Source organism: Lolium rigidum, chromosome 1 (genome assembly GCF_022539505.1).
Source record: "Lolium rigidum isolate FL_2022 chromosome 1, APGP_CSIRO_Lrig_0.1, whole genome shotgun sequence".
NCBI lineage: Eukaryota > Viridiplantae > Streptophyta > Magnoliopsida > Poales > Poaceae > Lolium > Lolium rigidum.
Window position 1 is genome coordinate 336,314,014 of NC_061508.1, and position 19,427 is coordinate 336,333,440.

General features: G+C 42.5%; 1 pseudogene; it reads left to right on the forward strand.

Annotated features, from left to right (window-relative positions):
* The first annotated feature begins 1,616 nt into the window (after nucleotides 1-1,616).
* On the forward strand, nucleotides 1,617-7,263 carry LOC124684433 (annotated as a pseudogene).
* Nucleotides 7,264-19,427: the final 12,164 nt, after the last annotated feature.

The following is a 19,427-nucleotide window of genomic DNA, read 5'->3' on the forward strand; positions in this document are numbered from 1 at the left end:
TTGGTTAATTCGGTTCTAACAAGCTTACCTATATTTATGCTATCCTTTCTGGAAATTCCAGTTGAGGTGAGGAAAAGGTTAGATTACTATCGGTCAATTTTTTTTTGGCAATCGGATGAGAATAAAAAGAAGTATCGTCTCTCTAGGTGGAATATTTTGTGTAGACCTAAAGATGAAGGGGGATTAGGAATTGAGGTACTTGAGTTAACGAACAAATGCTTGCTCAGTAAGTGGCTGTTTAAATTGCTCTCGGAGGAGGGTATGTGGCAGCAGCTGTTGCATAATAAGTATCTTAAGAATAAAACTCTTTCACAAGTTGAGGCGAAGCCCAATGATTCACAATTTTGGAAAGAACTTATGCATGTGAAGAATGAATTCTTTAACCGGGTTTTTTTTAAAGTGGGAAATGGATGACAGTTAGGTTCTGGGAAGAGTTTGGATGGGGGATGCTCCGTTGTGTCAACAATACCCAGCCTTATATAATATTGTTCAACATAAAAATGTCCTTGTCTCAACGGTCTTGGCAAATACGCCATTGAATATCTCATTTAGACGAGCTTTAAACAATAACAAATGGTTACAATGGCTAAATTTATGTCAACGGCTAATGACAATTACTTTGAGTACTAAATCTGATGTGTTTGTTTGGAAACTCACGGACTCTGGTCTATTTTCAGTTATGTCTATGTATCTTGATCTGATGAATGGACATACTATCTTTCTTCGTAAATATTTGTGGAAACTAAAGATACCCTTGAAAATAAAGATCTTTATGTGGTTCCTTAGTAATAAAGTGCTTCTTACTAAGGATAATCTAGCCAAAAGGAGGTGGAATGAGTGTCAAAAATGTTGTTTTTGTGATTCCGCTGAAACAGTTAACCATTTGTTTATTAATTTCCCTTTTGCAAAAATTATTTGGCGCATGGTTTATCTTACTTATAATATTCCTCCACCAACTAATGTTTGGTCCATTTGGAGGACTAGGAATGATATTATTTTTAACAAACAGAATGGAACTAATTTTTTGTAGGTTATGCGACGCGCTGCTAATTGGATTCAGCAATGGGTTTTCCTTCTCCCATTGGAACATTCAGAGGATATAGTTACTGGATGCAACCGGATGCTAGTGGTTGCTCAAGACTTCTTTTTCCGGGCTACTGGATGACGATACATTAATAGATTAGCAAATGGATAGGCTATCTTTATGTTGCATTTTTCTTTGGTTGATTCATGTGTCGACCTTAGCTTTTTTCTTGAGTGTAATTTTGAATTTTGTAAACTGATACGGAACGGTTTGGTTAAAGAAAGAAAGTCGTGTGCATCTATTGATGCAGAGGCTGGGGCGATGCTCTCATATTAAAAAAAAGGTCGATAATTGAACATTCTAGAATTTAATTAATCTATATACCAAATATTCTATAACGGTTGGTTGCGATTGACGTGCCAGAATCAAACTTTTGTCAACCATTTTTTTCCCAGCAAATGGACCTAGCGGACGTACAGAACACGTACTCAACGCTGTGCACGCGCGCGTCATGCGCGTGAGCGTGAGGGAGAAGAACTACAACCCAATGAAAAAAAGAGAGCTCCTATCATTTGGCGCCCTCTCTCTCTAGTCTCTCTACCCCTCATCTTTTTGTGAAGCCATCCACGTTTTCCCTTCTCCTTAACTGCTTCTCTCCTTCCTTCCTCCCTCCCTCCGCCTTTCACTCCCTCTCATCTTCCTTCTTCCATCACAGTGGTTGCAGTGCACACGCACGGACAAACAAACAAACTCCCGGCCGATCGCGTCACACTCACACCAAGTTAATTACCTAGCCGTGGGGGGAGGACAGCCGTTTCCGTGAACCACCGGAGATACTCTAGAATTCGGCCCCGTTTTCGTGGGATTTACGCAAGGTACGTTCAGCCGGCCGGAGCACCATGGATTTGGAGGGTGGTGTGCAGCCCAGGAGCAAGAAGAGTTCTTGGGTAACTATTTCTGATCGGCTGTTTCTAAAAAAATATATACCTGATCAACTGCACCCTTGAGAGTTCTTGGTTAGTATGTTGTTTCGTTTCTATTTGTGTGACTGGAGTTTGGTTTCCTATTGACTTGTGCATTCTCTTGGGGCTTTTTTCTTGCAATAGTACGGTGCATTTATTCTTTTTGTGTAACTTCTACATGAGGTTTGTGTCGAATTATGTTCTGGAGTATGTATGTTCAATCAATAAAAATATAATGGCATGTAGTTGAAGTTTTTAACCATATGTAGATTTGGGAAGGGTATATGTTATAGTTTGCACCATGGCTCCTCAAAAAAAAGTTTACTTCTCATCCAAAAGAAGAAAAAAAAAAGTTTGCATCATGGGTTCATGCATGGCTCCTCTCTCAGCTCTAAAGTTCCATGGTAAATTTGTTTCGATTTTGCACATGTTTCCTTGCAAAAACGCTCTGATTATTCACCGCTATACTGATCTTCTAGATATCTGCACTCTGAAGTCGGAACCCAGAAATGGATCTAATGGTGCCATTGATTTGTATGTAAATTTCAGCACTTTCTACGTGCTCTGGGGTCAACCTTGTTAACAGCTTAAACTCGCAGTCCATGTCCATTTTCTTGGAAGCATACGATCGCTCACGACAACCATAGGTCTTGTTTCACTGTCAGATCAAACCAGATCGCCATTTATGGTCAAAATGGACATATTTGTTTGGTATTTTAGCTCAGACTTACCTTTCTGCCTGTCCACTTTGAAGCTACGTTCCTACTACATGTTTAAAGCTTCTCTATACTACAACCTTTTTGCCCAATGGTGTTAATTCCAGCGTATGTCCTTACTTCATCTTCGTCGTAATTAGTCAAACACGTCACGTCTCTATCTGTCTCTGTCTGTGTTTACGCTAGGGATGGCAGAAAGGGACGCTTCTACTGGCATACCAGAGCTTCGGTGTAGTGTACGGCGACCTCTGCATATCTCCAGTGTACGTGTACAAGAACACATTTTCTGGGAAACTTCGTCTCCACGAGGAAGACGAAGAGATCCTCGGCGTGCTGTCCTTGGTCTTCTGGAGCCTCACCCTCATACCTCTCCTCAAGTACATCATCCTTGTCCTTGGAGCCGACGACAATGGAGAAGGTGATCCCAGAACCTAACATTCCTGTTGAATCATGTCGAGAGAGTTCTCTGTTCCATCATCTGAAAGAACTTAACGTGTGAAATTGCTAGTGACAGTTTACATTCTAGGTATTAATTAACGCGCATTTTGTTTTTTTAATGTCCAACAAAATATGTTGTGCAGGTGGGACGTTTGCATTGTACTCGCTGATGTGCAGGCGCTCCAGGATGGGCCTGCTGAACAGCTTGCACGCCGGCCATGGCTCCTTGTCGACGTACAACAAGGACGAGCCCTGCAAGGAGTCAAGGAGCAGCCTCATTATCAGGGGATTCTTCGAGAAACATTACTCGCTACGCGTCGTTGCTGCTGCTCTTCGTTCTCATGGGCACCAGTATGGTCATCGGAGACGGCGTCTTGACCCCGACAATGTCAGGTGATGATGAAACTTTGCTGATATCTTCTATGCTGCATTGTTCTTACTTGAAATTGTATTTTACAGAAGTTGTATGTCCTAGACTCCTAAGGCATAACTATGTTCCTGAAACTGAACTTTTGCTCATCGCATCTTCATGGTAACTGACAGGGTTACATGGTTTCCTGCAGTGTTGTCAGCTGTTTCTGGCCTCAGAATCAAGTTTCCAGAGCTACATGAAAGTAAGCAGCTGTTTAACTGAATTACGTTGTAAGGTTTACTCTTCCTATCAGCCAATTTTATCTACTCCCTTTTACAGTGTTGCCTTGCAATCATTCATCTGTATCACAAACTGCAATTGATCATCTCTCGTTGCACTTGTCATACAGATTACACCGTGCTAGTTGCATGCATCGTTCTAGTAGGACTTTTCGCGCTCCAGCACTATGGAACACACCGTGTCGGTTTCCTGTTTGCTCCGATTCTGATTTCCTGGCTCGCTTGCATTGGCGGCATTGGGATTTACAACATTTTGAAGTGGAACCCTAGTGTCGTCCGTGCTCTGTCCCCATATTACATATACAACTTCTTCAGGAAGGCTGGCAAGGATGGATGGAGCTCACTTGGAGGAATTGTTCTCTGCATTACAGGTTTAACACATTTTATCCTTTTCATACTAGGTGATCAGTCACTTGTTGTTACTGTATTAGGCTTGACTACAGCCATAAATTTTCAGGTGCTGAAGCAATGTTTGCTGATCTTGGGCATTTCTCAAAGCTTTCACTGAGGGTAAGTGATTCTTTCCCACCTATGGATATGTCATTTTTCATGAAGTATTGAAAATATCTTTACTGTGCTTTGTTTTATTGCTTTGCCATGGCAGCTTGGGTTCACAATTGTTGTGTATCCTTGTTTAGTTCTGGCTTACATGGGTGAGGCTGCTTATTTGTCTAAACACAGGGAGGATCTCCAAAGTAGCTTTTACAAAGCTCTTCCAGGTGAGGTGCCAATGTTTTGACTGATCCGAATTTTTTTTATTATCTTTATTTTTCTCAAAAATTTATATTGTGTTTTGATGCACAATTAGAATAATGCTTTATAATATCTATCTAACGATGCACCCACCATAATCTATTAAAATATTAAGACCAAACGGATCCGCCTACAACAACAAAACTATGACAACATGAATGACAAATAAATTATCAAGTTCCATCAACTTCGACAAAAATATCGTGATTGGCCTCGTAGTGTCTTTCGTCTTCTTCTTCCAACAAAATCTACCGCCGGAGGTTGTATATTTGCACATAACACTAGATTATTCCTTTTAACATTCCGACTTATGCTAGTAAAAATCCTTGTCACAAAATGTGTTTGAATAGTATTTTTATGGTACTGTATTTCTTAGTGATCGCAATGAGTTTCCTTGAATATGCCAGGAGGAGGCTTGGTTTAGGGTTCTTAGCTGGGTTTGAGAGAACAACCTATCGTGTTACGCAATGTGTGTGGTCGCATGAATAATGTGGCATTGGAGGGGAACATAGCACAAAACCAGCCCCGCCGTCCATGATCAAAGCAACAATCATTACTCATGTATTGTAATCAAAATTTAATAATGTGTATACATCGTTATAAACATATACAAGATGATACTACCTTTGCTTTTTCATTGCTAATAGTAGTAAACTTCTATTGTCTATGTAAGTTGCTGGCCTCTTTTCTCAATCCAAGACACATTTTGGCGACATGGATCAACTTCTAATCATCTTCACTCTAAAAGTGCACATCTTGAAAGATTCTTTAAAAAAAAATGAAACCGTGTCTAGGAGGAACTAGACACTTTTTGATATAGTAGAAGCGGGTCTTGGCGTACAATTCCGAAATTCGTCCCTGACAGGAATCGAACTCCGGTCGTTGGGGTAATCATAGACTCCCTAGCATGCGATTTTAGTTGACTGCGATTTCAATTATTTTTGCAACTAAGGGCATGTACAATGAAAAATGATTAGATAAGTGCTTAGAAAAATCGGTTTTTTGTCTAAATATTGGTGTTTATTTGTATTGCACAGACGCCTAACTAATAAGCACAGGTGCTAAACAAAAAGTTTGGTTTATTTTTATAAGTACTCATCTGAGAAATTTGCGTTGTACATGGCCTAAGAATTTGTGAGTGTAGACTCATAACTGTTTTACCGGCGAACAACTTATCTTCACGTTCTTGACTTGAGTTGACTGAACTCTGAATTGCTAGCACCTTGTTCCAACTAACTTGCCCCTCTCCCGTTTATGTTCTGAAAATTCAGACCGTGTGTTCTGGCCGGTTCTGATCATCGCGACACTGGCCACCGCCGTCGGGAGCCAGGCGATCATCTCTGCCACGTTCTCCATCATCAGCCAGTGCCGGGCCCTGGGCTGCTTCCCGCGCATCAAGGTGGTGCACACGTCCAGCCATGTCCACGGCCAGATCTACATCCCGGAGGTGAACTGGACCCTCATGTCCCTCTGCCTCGCCGTCACCATCGGCTTCCGAGACACGGAGATGATCGGGAACGCCTACGGCCTCGCCGTGATCTTGGTGATGTTCGCAACGACATGCCTGATGTTCCTGGTGATCACCACGGTGTGGAACCGATCGGTCGTGTGGGCAGCGCTCTTCGCCGCCGGCTTCGGGTCCGTGGAGCTCCTCTACCTCTCGGCGTGCCTGGCCAAGGTGCCCCACGGTGGCTGGCTGCCCTTGCTGCTCTCCCTGGCCACGCTCCTCGTCATGTCCGCGTGGCACTACGGCACGGCGAAGAAGCAGGAGTACGAGCTGCAGAACAAAGTGTGCCTGGACCACCTCCTCGGCCTCATCGGTTCCGGCAGCATGGGCCTCGTGCGCGTCCCCGGGGTGGGATTCGTCTACTCCGACGGCGGCGCCGGCGCCACGGGCGTGCCGCCCATGTTCGCGCACTTCGTCACCAACTTCCCGGCATTCCACCGGGTGCTCGTCTTCGTGTCGCTGCAGACGCTCACGGTGCCCAAGGTGCCGCCGGAGGAGCGGTTCCTCGTGGGCAGGATCGGGCGGCCGGAGTACAGGCTGTTCCGCTGCGTCGTAAGGTACGGGTACAAGGAAGGGAGGTGGGACCACTTCAACTTCGAGAACCAGCTGCTGGTGAAGGTGGTCGAGTTCCTCCGACTGCAGGCGGACGGCGCCGACGGCGAGCGGTCGTCCAGTGCCTCGGGTGAGATGTCGGTCATACCAGCCGCGCCCAGCCAGGCCGTCGTGGACGCGCTGGCGTCCATGAGCTCCTGCGAGATCGACTACGCCAGCAATGACAAAGGCTACAGCAAGAAGGTGCGGTTCGAGGAGATGCCGGCGGCGGCGGCCGCGTGGAGGAGGGAGGAGACGAGGTCGGAGGTGAGGGAGCTGCTGGAGGAGCGGGAGGCCGGGGTGTCGTACATGGTCGGGCACACCTGCGTCTTCGCGCATGAGTCGTCGTCGGCCGTCAAGAAGTTCGCCGTCAACGTTGTTTACGGGTTCCTCCGGCGTAACTCACGGAGGCCAGCCGTCGTTCTCGGCATCCCCCACACGTCCCTCATCGAGGTCGGCATGGCGTACAGGGTATGACCCGTGGCTATCTCGCTTGCCGCCCGTCGCTCGCTCGCTGAAGAAGAAGAAGCGTAGTTGTAGGCCTAACTGTAACTGAAGAAAACATATGAGTACACCGAGTCAACAAACAGAATAACAACACCTTGCTGCTGAAAACGAAAACACACTGAAAATTCAATTCGGCTCCTCATGCATATGCTCCCTCGTGTCGTGGGTTGTAATTAATCAGTAGTACTTTGAACCGTCGGGTTTAATTAATATTGCTTGATATTTATAAGAGGAGCTATCAACATGCATGATAATTACTGGATTCAACTGCATCTATAGAATAAAACTAGTATTTGGGATTAAACTTGTTTTCTTACTACATGGTGGAAACTTTTCTCCCCATGCAACTTTACACCCACTGAAGAAAATGACCATGTACTAGTGCAAATTTTCTCCAATTATATGAAATTTGAATGTCACATTTCATCCAGGAGCATGTGCTCACCGGCGCAACTTCAAATTTACCAGATGTAAATCTGCAACTTCCAGGTCTATGTATGATTTAACTCATTATTTGTAGGTACTTATTCTAGTGGTTCTGAGAGACGTGAGTTACTTGCATTGCTGAGTTGGATACCCTATTTAGGCATGTTTTCCAATGTTATCTACAGAAAATTACAATTTTCTTAATTCTATTTATTCGATCATCTCATGAACGGTATGGCTTTGATTCCGAAGAGAGAACAAGTGTAACAATCTACCCGTTGATAAATGGGGTGAATTAGACAAACAACATGCATCACTTCAGCCAACCAACAAGTTTGACTTCAGGATGATCATCCTCAAGGATGAACTTTTGTTTGGTGGTTCATATCCTTTATAATTATGTATTTATTTACATGTAAACTTGATAGTTTCACACAATAAAACATTTTTCAAGTTAGTTTTCGGGCATTTCATTCGCTAAACCTGTACCATTAGAATACGCTACCAAGTACTGCAGATATCCGAGGATATTATTGGCAGGGACACATGTAAATTCACTATAATACATTAAGGGTGTAAACTAATATTTTGATCAATGTGATACGTTGTGTTCGCTTAGAGATATGCTCGAATCCATTTATTATAAAAAAAATATTACACATATCAATATAATATACAAAAAATTGTGGTAGAATACAATTTGAGTTGAAAATGAGAAATATATCTAAATTGATAATATTGGAACTCTATCACATACAAATGGGATGACACACATAAGAAAGTTCTATGCTAGTATATCTATGAACCAATAAAAAAAAGGTCATTTAATGGAAGTATGAGTTGTGAGAAGCAAAAAATGTTTAATAAAGAAAAACGATTACGGTAGCTTTTTACCTATTTCCATTTAACACCCCACCTTACCAATAACATGAAATGCTACCACATCTACAACTCAAGCGGAAGGATACAAGCCCATGGAAGAAATATGACAGAGTTTCCCCGATACCGAAGGACATCCACGACATGCAATTGAATAAGGTTACCAAGATATGAACCAACACAAATAAAACCAAGCCAATTAATTGCCTCAAAATACCAACACACCGCTCAAACTCACATGATCAAACGAGCACTATAGGCTCTACACGGATCCCACAAACAACAAATGAAGCAACCCCACCAAGGAATACAGGAAAGACTTTAAAGGTTCAGATATATGGTTGAGAACGTGTAGTGAATGAATCAAGTTCTACTCACATGACTCACATATGCTTATGCAGCTATCCGTTTGAAACCTGCAAACAACAAAATTGCAAACGTGACTTCAAAGAACTTTGAAAGCAGCAAGTACAAGAAGGGATAGCAAGCAAGCATAATACCACATACAAGAAGGGATTAACATCACATGCATGGATAATGCGATATGATATGGTACGTTCTTCTCGCATTTTGATCTCCATCTTGTGTATCATGGTACGTTCTCTATCATTCCACCGGCATGGTAGCAAGGTCCATGGCGCCTCAACATTGATTATCAGGAAAAAAAAGCTACTCCCTCCAGATCGGATTAACCAGGGCTAGCAAAATTGTTGGGACCTAGGTGATCACTGGTTGGTTGAGAAAATACAGAGAACTGACACCTTTCTCTCTCGGTTAACGATGTGCTTTAACTGCAGCAGCCGAAAAACGAGGGAGACGATCATGTTCACATCCGCATGTAGGCTCACACCTGCCCCCTGGCTCCCCCGTTCATACCACATGCATAGAGAAATCATGCTCACATTTTGCCTTGAAAAGCGGAAAGAAATGAAGATATACATTCTAATTAAACACATCAATTAATTCATCGGCGCCTAAATCGGCGTGGATATAGAAAATGCATGTTCTTCAAATGGCGCAGGTTAATATGTATCAGAGGGAGTACTTCGTATGTGTTTGATACAGCAATGTAAATTAACATAATGACTTGATCGTATTGCTATACTTAGGTGTGTTCATCACATCATTTTTCTAATGACGTGATCCTGTTATTAACAACATCTAATGTTCATGACCAGGAAACCTTTGTCATTTGTTAATCAATGAATTAGTTTAAACAAGAGGCTTTATTAGAAACTCTTGTTTGTTTATTAGACACATATGCAATAACGTTTCCGGTTAATACAATTCTAGAATGAGAAATAAATATCTATCATAAACAAAAAAATAATATAATAACCAAATTATTATTGTCCCTCGGGCATATTCCTTTCAGTTCAATCCACCTCCTACTTTCGCTCTCATCCCTCTAAGTGATCGAACTCACGACAGTTTTCTCGGCCATGCCTTCGTCACCATCGACTCATCCCCGAGACCTCATGTTCGCACTGCAGATTTTACTAACTAGGATACACAACTTGTCTAGTTTTGAGCATTAAATTAAAGTAGGTTTTTTGTACCACATCATATAAAACATGTTATTTTTTCTCTAATTGTGTGACATCTGAATGTCATTTTTTGCACCGAGCGCATGTGCACGCGAGCAACTTAGAATCAATTGTACATCTGTAGCTTTTGGTGCAATATTTAATTTTTTAATAATCTCACGAATATACAAATTTAAAAGCAGGTTCGAGAAATGCAAAGTTACTGATTTTACTAACTAGGCTACACAACTGACACATGTTATACAAGTTCTTTCTAAAAAAAAAGTCATGTCAAAACCAAACGTAAATATAACCTTAAAATGCATTCGATGGTCGACATACTTGCAATGTTAATAATGGTATGATTATGATACCATGTACAAAGCACACATAGTGTTCTACTCGATGGAAAGTGGTGTAAATTAGAGCATGACTATCTCTTGAGTAATCATGAAGCTACCGTAATGATGCATCTATTGGCTTTCCACATTGAAGGTGTTGCTTGGTATGTGATGCTTCAGTGTACTAGGAGCGTGGTAGGCTTCTCCGAAGGATGCAATGGTTGCGGGTCATCTTAATTTTCGTCGATCTGTTGGTGTCTTCGTTTGTTGCAGCCCCGGCATGCTTAATGTATCGTGTGGTCGTTATATTAATATAGCGAGATGAAAGCTTATTTTATAAGAAAAAACTAATTGAGTGCTTGGGACTCCTCAGATGCCCGCACCCAGTGTTGCCCAGGCAAGTACTCAGGAAAGCTGAAGACAGCCACGCTAAATTTAGGATTTAATTGTTAATGGTTCGGATCATATTGTATTGTAGCAAAAGATAGAAGAGATGAGCTAAAGGATTTGACTCTATAATAGGAGTACGAAGTACTCCGTCAAAGGATCATACTATATCGCCTTAGAGAACAACTCAAGCCACCATTGTCAAGACCTAGACTTGTAGATCAAATCTAGATCTTAAAATCATAATCTATATAACAGAAATATAAGCACGACGTAGGACTATCACACATAAAGGGGTCAAACCTGGTTGATACCATCGCATCTCTATCGACACCGAAGTGAGCCACACAGTCTTCACTCACATCTCTCCATTATCTCCAAAACTACCTCTCATATCATAAGGTCATCAACTAAAGTTTCACAGTCGATAAGGACAATCATCTCAAAGATAAACTACATGTTTTTACTATCATACTAGAAAAAGCTATGCCATGTTAATTTCACTTTTCATCCATTTGCTAAACCTTTTTTTGTAGGAAGGATTCAGATGTATTATAAAAGCTCCAAAACGTATAAAACACCCTAAATATAATTAAAACTACATCAAGCTCCTTGGACCACCATTACCTCCGCTAGAGCGAGCCGCCAATCCTCTGCTATTGTCACACCCCTACCGCACCTAGTCTAACTTTGTTGATTATATTTTGGGAAGTCTTTGTGCATGCTCCCCTAAGGACCAATCCTGCAGATCTAAAGTTATTGCCATCGAACCACTGAATCAGTCTGAATCTTGTCACACAAAACCTACAGTGCATTTAGATCAAATGAGATCCACCACTTCAATGGAGCAGCGACCAGACGAATCCCCTCTCTCCTCAACGCCATTGAGGATACTGCCGCCAATGTGGTGGACGAGGATACGGGAAAAACTTACTATTTTTCTGTAGTGCGCCACCATGATGATGATGGTGGTTGACGAAATCTAACTTTAGGGACCCTTTACAACATGGAGCGCGGGTCCGAGGTCCCCAACCCCTATTGTCGCCCAAGCAGCAAGAAGAGGAGGTGACGACCAGTTGTTTCCTAGCCAATGATGATGGAGACAGAGCGGGCTACTGCTTGCTAGAATATTTGGTTAATCGGAAATGGAAAGGTCTTCAGGCAGGAGCAGGAAACTTTCACCAGATGGAAGGACAAGTTTGTTCATGACATGTCTCTCTTGCAGTATAGAATTAAAGCCAAGCACAAGGATGGTCTGTTAAAGTGGATTAGGTCTCTGCCTTAGTGTCCTTCCACTGTGTACATAGTTGTTTCTTTTTCTTTTTCTGTTCTTTTCTTTTTTGTCAGTTTGAACTTAGTCTTTAATATATAATTAAAAAATTGCTGTGGGGCTTTTGCCTCACAGTTCCCGGTCAAAAAAGCGTAGATCGCCTTCTAGTGGCAAGAGCCGAAAACAATTCAGTGGCACGATCCATTCGTTAGACATATATTCACTAGAACACTCTACCAATTGTTGTAGATATTTTAAGATACTTAAGACAATGAGATTGATATGCCGTATAACAAATTAAAGGGGTAAATCAATATTTGTATTATTTTAATAAGTTGGGTTTTGCTGAGAATTAAGATCTATCTATTAAAAGAAGAGATTTTGTTTATGCGTCTAGAAAAAGTAAAAACACTTGTTGCATATCGTATTATATCAAAATTATATCTATTTATGTTAGAATTGTATAAAAATTATATATCGTATTATACATGATTGTGTTGGATTGTAGTTACATTAGTACTCCCCTAGTTTTAAAGTAAAATTATATTAATACTAGTCTATACCGAAGGGTATATCAAAAAAGTTCATATAGTTATTAGCAAGATAAGAAACAAATAAAAAAGTTTAGTGTAAAATGTGGACATATGGTTGATTTTCACTTCTCATTTGCCAATAAACTAGCGAGAGCAAGTGTGTAAAACTATGGTCCAAAAGATAAGAGGAACAATCCACAATTGTGTGTGCACATTCAGATAGTATGCGAGGATGCTCGAGGAGGGTAATACGACGTATATGCCGAGAACACATGTTGTCCATATATTGCGAGACATGAGAGAATCTTTTAAAAAAGAAAATATATCATTATGTGGGGGCGAACAAATTATATTCTCATAACTTAAAATAAAAGTAGACAACGATTCCGGTAGTAAGTTGGATGAGATCCTAGCAACAGGAAAACACCACATCTCTCTAATCATGTTTCAGACTTGTTTATAGCATGAAACGAGAACATAAAATTAGTAGTCCTTCTTAGTCTGATTTGAACCGAACCAGTAATATATGAGTTGTAGATAATGTAAAATTTGATAAATTTGTGTTTGAACAGTAAAATAGAAATAGTTTGTCTTCTCTCGTTGAGGGTTTAATTAAACCCAAGAGCTCGATTTAATGAGGCGTCTATGAGATATATGCAGCCCATATCATTTTTCTATCGCCCTGTTTTGTTCCGTAAAATTGGGCGCTGATACGGTTGCCGCACAGCCCCGCGCGCCCCATGTCACTAACTGGGCCGCACCCCAACATTAGGTAAGACTTTTTTTTTCTTTTTTGCTTTTGTTTCTTTCCTTTAAAAAAAATATTTTGAAAAAGATATGAACAGTTTCAGATTTAAATATTTTTCAAATTTGAACATTTTTTAAAAATAAATCATTTTTTAAAAATCAAAACATTTTTCAGATTTGAACACTTTTAATTTTGACCATTTTTTAGATTTTAAAAAATTTAAACATTTAAACATTTTTCAGATTTGAACAATTTACAAATTTAATTTTTTTTCAAAAATAAATCATTTTTAGAAAATATGAACATTTTTTAGAATTGAACGAATTTCAAATTTGAACATTTTGCATATTTTAAACATTTATAAATCGGAGTATTTAAAAAAAACTGAACATTTGCAGAATTGATATTTTAAAAAATTCAAACATTTTTTTAGATTTGAACAATTTTCAAATTCGAATATGTTTAAGATTTGAACAATTTCTAAAAAGAAACAAAAACAAAAAAGAAAAGAAAAAATAGAATAGACAAAACGATTTAAAAAACGACCACCACCCGAACTGAGCCGGCCCATACTTTGCGTGGTGGTGTGCGGCGCGCGGTATGCGCCGACCTAGTCCGTATACAGCATTTGCCGGACCAGCGCTTCCTCCATCCAGCGGCAAGTCGGATTGGAATGGGCCGGTGTCAGTCTTATGATCCACACGCGGTAGCCCAACCAAATAACCTTTTTCACATAAATTTGGTTCACTCCCCTATACTCTCGCCTCCAAGAGAGGTATCCCACTCGTCGTCGTCGATGCCGTTCTGCTCCCCGATCGTACCAGCAGTAAAATCTCTTCGATCCAGAGCACAATATTGCTGCTGCTCTAGGTCGTCGCCTCGAAATTTAACCTAACATGCTGCAGCCCACACCCCACAACGCAGAGCACAAGGCCGAGAGCAAATCAAGACCGAACTACGCGTGTGCACGCCATAGGGATTACGGTGGCGCGCCTGCGGCTGATGGTCGTCACAAATATCGTATTGCCCAGGCCCGATCGGGAGGCAACGTCGTGGTCTCACATCCTGCCTCCTCTTGCATGCACATGGTTAATTACCCCACGCCTGAAGCAGCGAACTAGCTAGCTGCATGAATTGATGCATCGTGCATGCATGTATGCAATGCCACGAAGGACTACAGGAGGTCGTCCAGTGCCTCCGGCGAGATGCCAGTCATCTCGACGGTGCCAAGTACTGGACGGGTTTATAATTTCTCTTTTCTGTTGGGCCCTCCTATGTTCTGTACCGTCCTGACTATGTACATGAAGTTTGGGCCCTTCATAACCCTGCTATCACGCGCGTGAGTAAGCGCAACCCTCTCCGACAAACAACCCTAGCCATACCCCATCTTCCCCTCCTCCCCGCCGCCGACACACCTGCATCCGCCGATCTGAGAAACGCAAGCATGGCAGGCAGCCGACCAGGCGAAACGAACGGCCGTGCCGCGGGCTGTACCCTTATCAACATGTTCAAGCCGTTGCCTCAGAGCTGTATTCGCTTGGCCATCGACTACGACTTCAACGCCATGGGCGCCGAGTTGGCTAAAATTTCACATCTCTCGTACGAGGAGAAGTTGGACTTCGTCAGTAAGGTGCGTTCAATTGCTTCTCTTACCTTCAGTCTAGCTTATGCTTCTTTCGGAATTCAAGCTTTGGTTTTTCCGATTCGATTCGACATCAGTGGCGAGGGTACTGGCTACTATTCGGGGTTCCCTCGTCTTAAAGGGGTGGTGATCGAGGGTGTGTTGAAAATTATAATTAACGTACACCCATGTATTATGTATACAGAATATGGAACGATTCAAGAAGCCTAATGCCTTTGGGAGATTCCCCAACAAAGGCAAGGCCAAAGCCAAGGAAGAGGAAGAGGAAGAGAAGAGCTATGTCGAGGATGAGAATGAAGAGGAAGAGAAGAGCCATGTCGAGGATGAGAATGTAGAGGAGGACACGGAGAGTGATTCCGAAGATGACGAGGACGAGATGGATGAGGATGAGTTGATGGTTAATGACACAAAGCCTGCAACTGATGGACAGCTTCAAGTCCCTCATGAAGGTGAACGAGAGTGCAAGAAGCCAAGATATGCACAAGGCTCTAGCTAGTTGCCAGGCTGAGGATGCCGCATTTAGTCGGTAATACTTTTTGTGTAAACACTTGTGCAGTGTCATGTTTTTTTAGATAAAAGGCATCTAGTGCCCGACTTTAAATTAATAAAGCCCCACAGGTTCGAAACAAAGTATAGTTACAATGCTGCGGCATACAGCTTAGCCAAGATGAAAACGCAAAGCAAAATAGCCTAAAGAGCTGCACAAGGACGATCCGGGCTCGCACGAGAAGCAACGTCAAGAGGGAGGAGCCGCCTGCGCCAAAGTGGCTCCTGGATGATCATTTGCCACCAGCTCCGAGTGCAATGTCATGTGACGACCTTGTTTCTTCAAAGGTCTAATTTTCTTCTTCAAACTAGTGAATTTATAGTCTGATCTTGCATACCAATACCCCCAATATATAGTAGAGTGTGGATATGTTATTAATTCTGTAGTTGCATAGATTCAGTTACATTCACTTCTCAATTGCATCAGTGATGCAAATCATATTCATAACCTCACCTAGGACAAATCGGTTAGGACACGTTGCAAGATCTTGTTATAGAAAAGATAAACTTTGGGTAGTTAACTGAAACAACATCTGCAAACGGTAGTACGGTAATAATTTTGAGCGCATACATGCAGCAGAACACCGGGCTGTCGTACATGGCCAGGCACACCTGCGGGTTTATGGACTAGTTAACGTTGGCGGTCGGGTTCCACTGGTGGAACTTGTGGAGGTCAGTAGGGGTTGCAGAAGCCGCGCTAACATTATCCCGTAAAACGCATGGAACAGTGCAAATTACACTATAGACTTCACTTCCACATCTAACTAAGGGCATCTCCAACGGAACGACGACAAAACGAATGTTCAAATTATCTGCACGCGTCCGTTTACGTCGCCTCGCAAACATGAAACTAGCCGTTTTTATCCGCGCGTTCGTTTGCGCCTAGGAGGGCTTCCAACGGAGCGACCCATATTGTTTAAGCACACAATATTTTCCATTCAACTAAAAGCATAATATACTAAGAAATAATATACGAGGAAAACCCTAAGCTACTGGCCGCCCGACGGCCCGGCCCCCTCGTTGCCTCCCTCCTTCCTCATCAACTTCTCCGCCACCCACCGCTCTATCCGTCTTGCGGTCGCCAGAACTCAGTGTACCGCCGTGTCCTCTAGCAGCCACTACCGCAGCGCCTCGTTGGCGGTATCCTCGGTCTTATTGAGCGTCTCGAAGGACTCTACTAAAGCCCTCTGCTCCACCGCCTTCTCCTTCGAGCCAGGCCCATCGGCAGGGTGCCGGGAAGAGCTTCAGAACCCTCCGAGCTAGGATCAGCGATGGCGGCCGTGATGGAACTTTTCGTGGATGGAGACTCGGGTATTTAGGTTTTTCCCGAGAAGGTGAATAAATAGGCGGAAGGGCGAGGTCGGTGGGTGCCCGAGGGGCCACACCACCCCTAGGCGCGGCCAGGGGCACGCCCAAGCCTGGTGTGGACGCCTCCTGGCGCCCCTTCGTCTCTCCTCTGGAGTCCGTCTTTGTTTCGGTAAAATAGGAACTTCGGCTTTTGTTTCGTCCAATTCCGTGAATATTTCATGTACAAATTTTCTGAAATACAAAACAACAGAAAACAGGGAACTGACACTGTGACATCTTGTTAATAGGTTAGTTCCGGAAAATGTATACAAGTGAAACGAAGTGTAAATAAAACATATAAAAATTGGTGTAAAACAAGCATGGAGCATCAAAAAATATAGATACGTTTGAGATGTATCACGAAGCAGTTTAAGAATGGGTGACCACGTGAGGTGAATATAATAATAATAATAATAATAATAATAATAATAATAATAAAAATAATAAGTAATTTAACCTAATATTAAGCATGCTTCGAGATTAAACTATCAAACAATTCAAAAAAAATTACTCGAAAAAATTGTATTTTTTGGAAAAAAAGTTTGAATAAAAAATTGGAAACCATTTTGAAAAATGATGAACCTGTGCAGGACCTTCCAGGGGCTAAAGGTCGTTAGGCCTCCACCGGACCCACCCGAGGGATGTGCTGACGTCCAAATGGGCTATGTCGAGAACCTACTGACCCGACAGGGGCTAGGCTGACATCAGCCGTTGGCGGCTAAAATGGCATGTCCCAACGGCTTCTGGTCTATAATGATAGTAGTATATATTATCTCCTTGGAGAACACCCCAAGCCACAATTGCCAAGGCCTATAATAGTAGATCCAATCTAGCGTTTGTGCTCTTAAATCCAACTAGTACAGACATGAGCATGATTTTTCGAACCAGTACGGAAGAGAGGACACAGGAGGCAGGCAATCGTGAAACCCATCTAGGGTTCTGTCCCTCTCGCCAGTGACGCTGTCGATCTGCTCCGTCTCCGGTGGCATTTAGGCCTTGGAGGCATGGCAGATCGCGGTCTCTCGCTGGCGGGAAGGTTTTCGTTCTTCGTTTTTGTTTGTTTTTAATGTCTTCTTCAGGTTGGTGAGGCGGCGGCTACTTCTAGAACTCAGAATAAGGTCCTCCCCGTCCTATCCTCGCTTCGGTGGTGCATCTAGCGTCGGCGGCGGGCACGTGGAGTTGTGTGTCCAGCGGATCTCCTATGATCTGGTCGGTTTTCGTGTTCACTGGTGTGGTTTTATGTCAGTCTCTTCCGACATACAGTTGTCATCATTGGCGGCGGTTGATGCTCTGGTGCGCTGGTCCTTTGGGGCCTTAGCACGATGACTTCCATTTGTGTACTACAACAAGTTGTACTACGATAATCTTTGCCTGGCTCCGGTGATGGAGGGGCGAGGATAGCGGCGCGCCTTCGGCTCGCGCTAGTATCTGTAGTCGTCGCTAGGTGGTCCAATGAACTATTTGTAATCTTTATTACTTTTGGATCTCGTTGTACTACTGTTGATGATTATTAATAGACTGATGGAATTTTTGCAAAATAAAAGAAAAAAGATATAACCATGATTTAGCACTACTAGGAAAAGTGCCCGTGCGTTGCTACGGATCAATTTCAGCCGAATATATTGTTGATCATTTAATCATAAAAGGCAGGTGTGATTACTCATTCCACTCTGAAGACGTGCATCTTTCTTGAGTGTTGATTTTTGTTGAACATCACACTATTTATGTATTATGCATGCAAGGCATAGGATGAGGCGTTTTGGCTCCTGGGAGCATTTGCTTCCAGTTTTTGAAATGTTTTTTAAATTTGAATAAAAATTGGCGTGTACATCTCAACATCATATGTGCTTAGAAAGTCGTTTCGCGTAAAATTGACATTTTCAGTGTCGTGTGAAAAAAACAAAATTTGGTCCTTAAAAAAGTTATTCATGAGACATTTCTTTGTCTTTTAAACACTGGACACAAAAAATGTTAAAAAAATTAATAGATTTTTGTAACATTTCAAAATACATTTCATGTGTAGCAGGAGCATATTCAAAAGTGGATTTCCGAGCGCGTACAACGGAAAAATCAACATACAACGGACCAAACAAAAAACTTTCATTCAATTCAGGCAGTCATCATTCAATTCAACAGCCGTATTCTGCCGAAGCGGTCGGTCGCCTGCTGCTTGCCTCGCGCACGCAGACACAATGTGGCCTCGCACCCTCAGAATGCGCCACCGCCTCTATTTCCCATCAGAGGCTAGCTGCACTCATCTTTTCTTTCTTATGGGCTGAGGGGTCTCTCCCTGTTCCCGTCAGGTAGGTGCTCTACGGCAAGGTCGACGTACTATTTGTTTCCTTTCATCTGAGCAGCTGATCCCTCTCTCTCACCGTCCTTCATCGGCTTGTTAACGTCCAAAGAATCTGCCTATATATACCGGTGAAATTTCCTACAACAACACGGGGTGGGACAAATAAAGGCATACTTTTTACGTAACCATTGGCTTATAGCTAAGCTAGCTCAATTTTTTACGATTGTACTGGTGTCCTGGCCTTTGTACCGCTCGGCAGGGCCTATACGTTTGGGCCCTTGATCAGCCCGAGAAGCCATTCCTCGTTCTGCTACATATAGTTGTTCTTCTCCAGCCC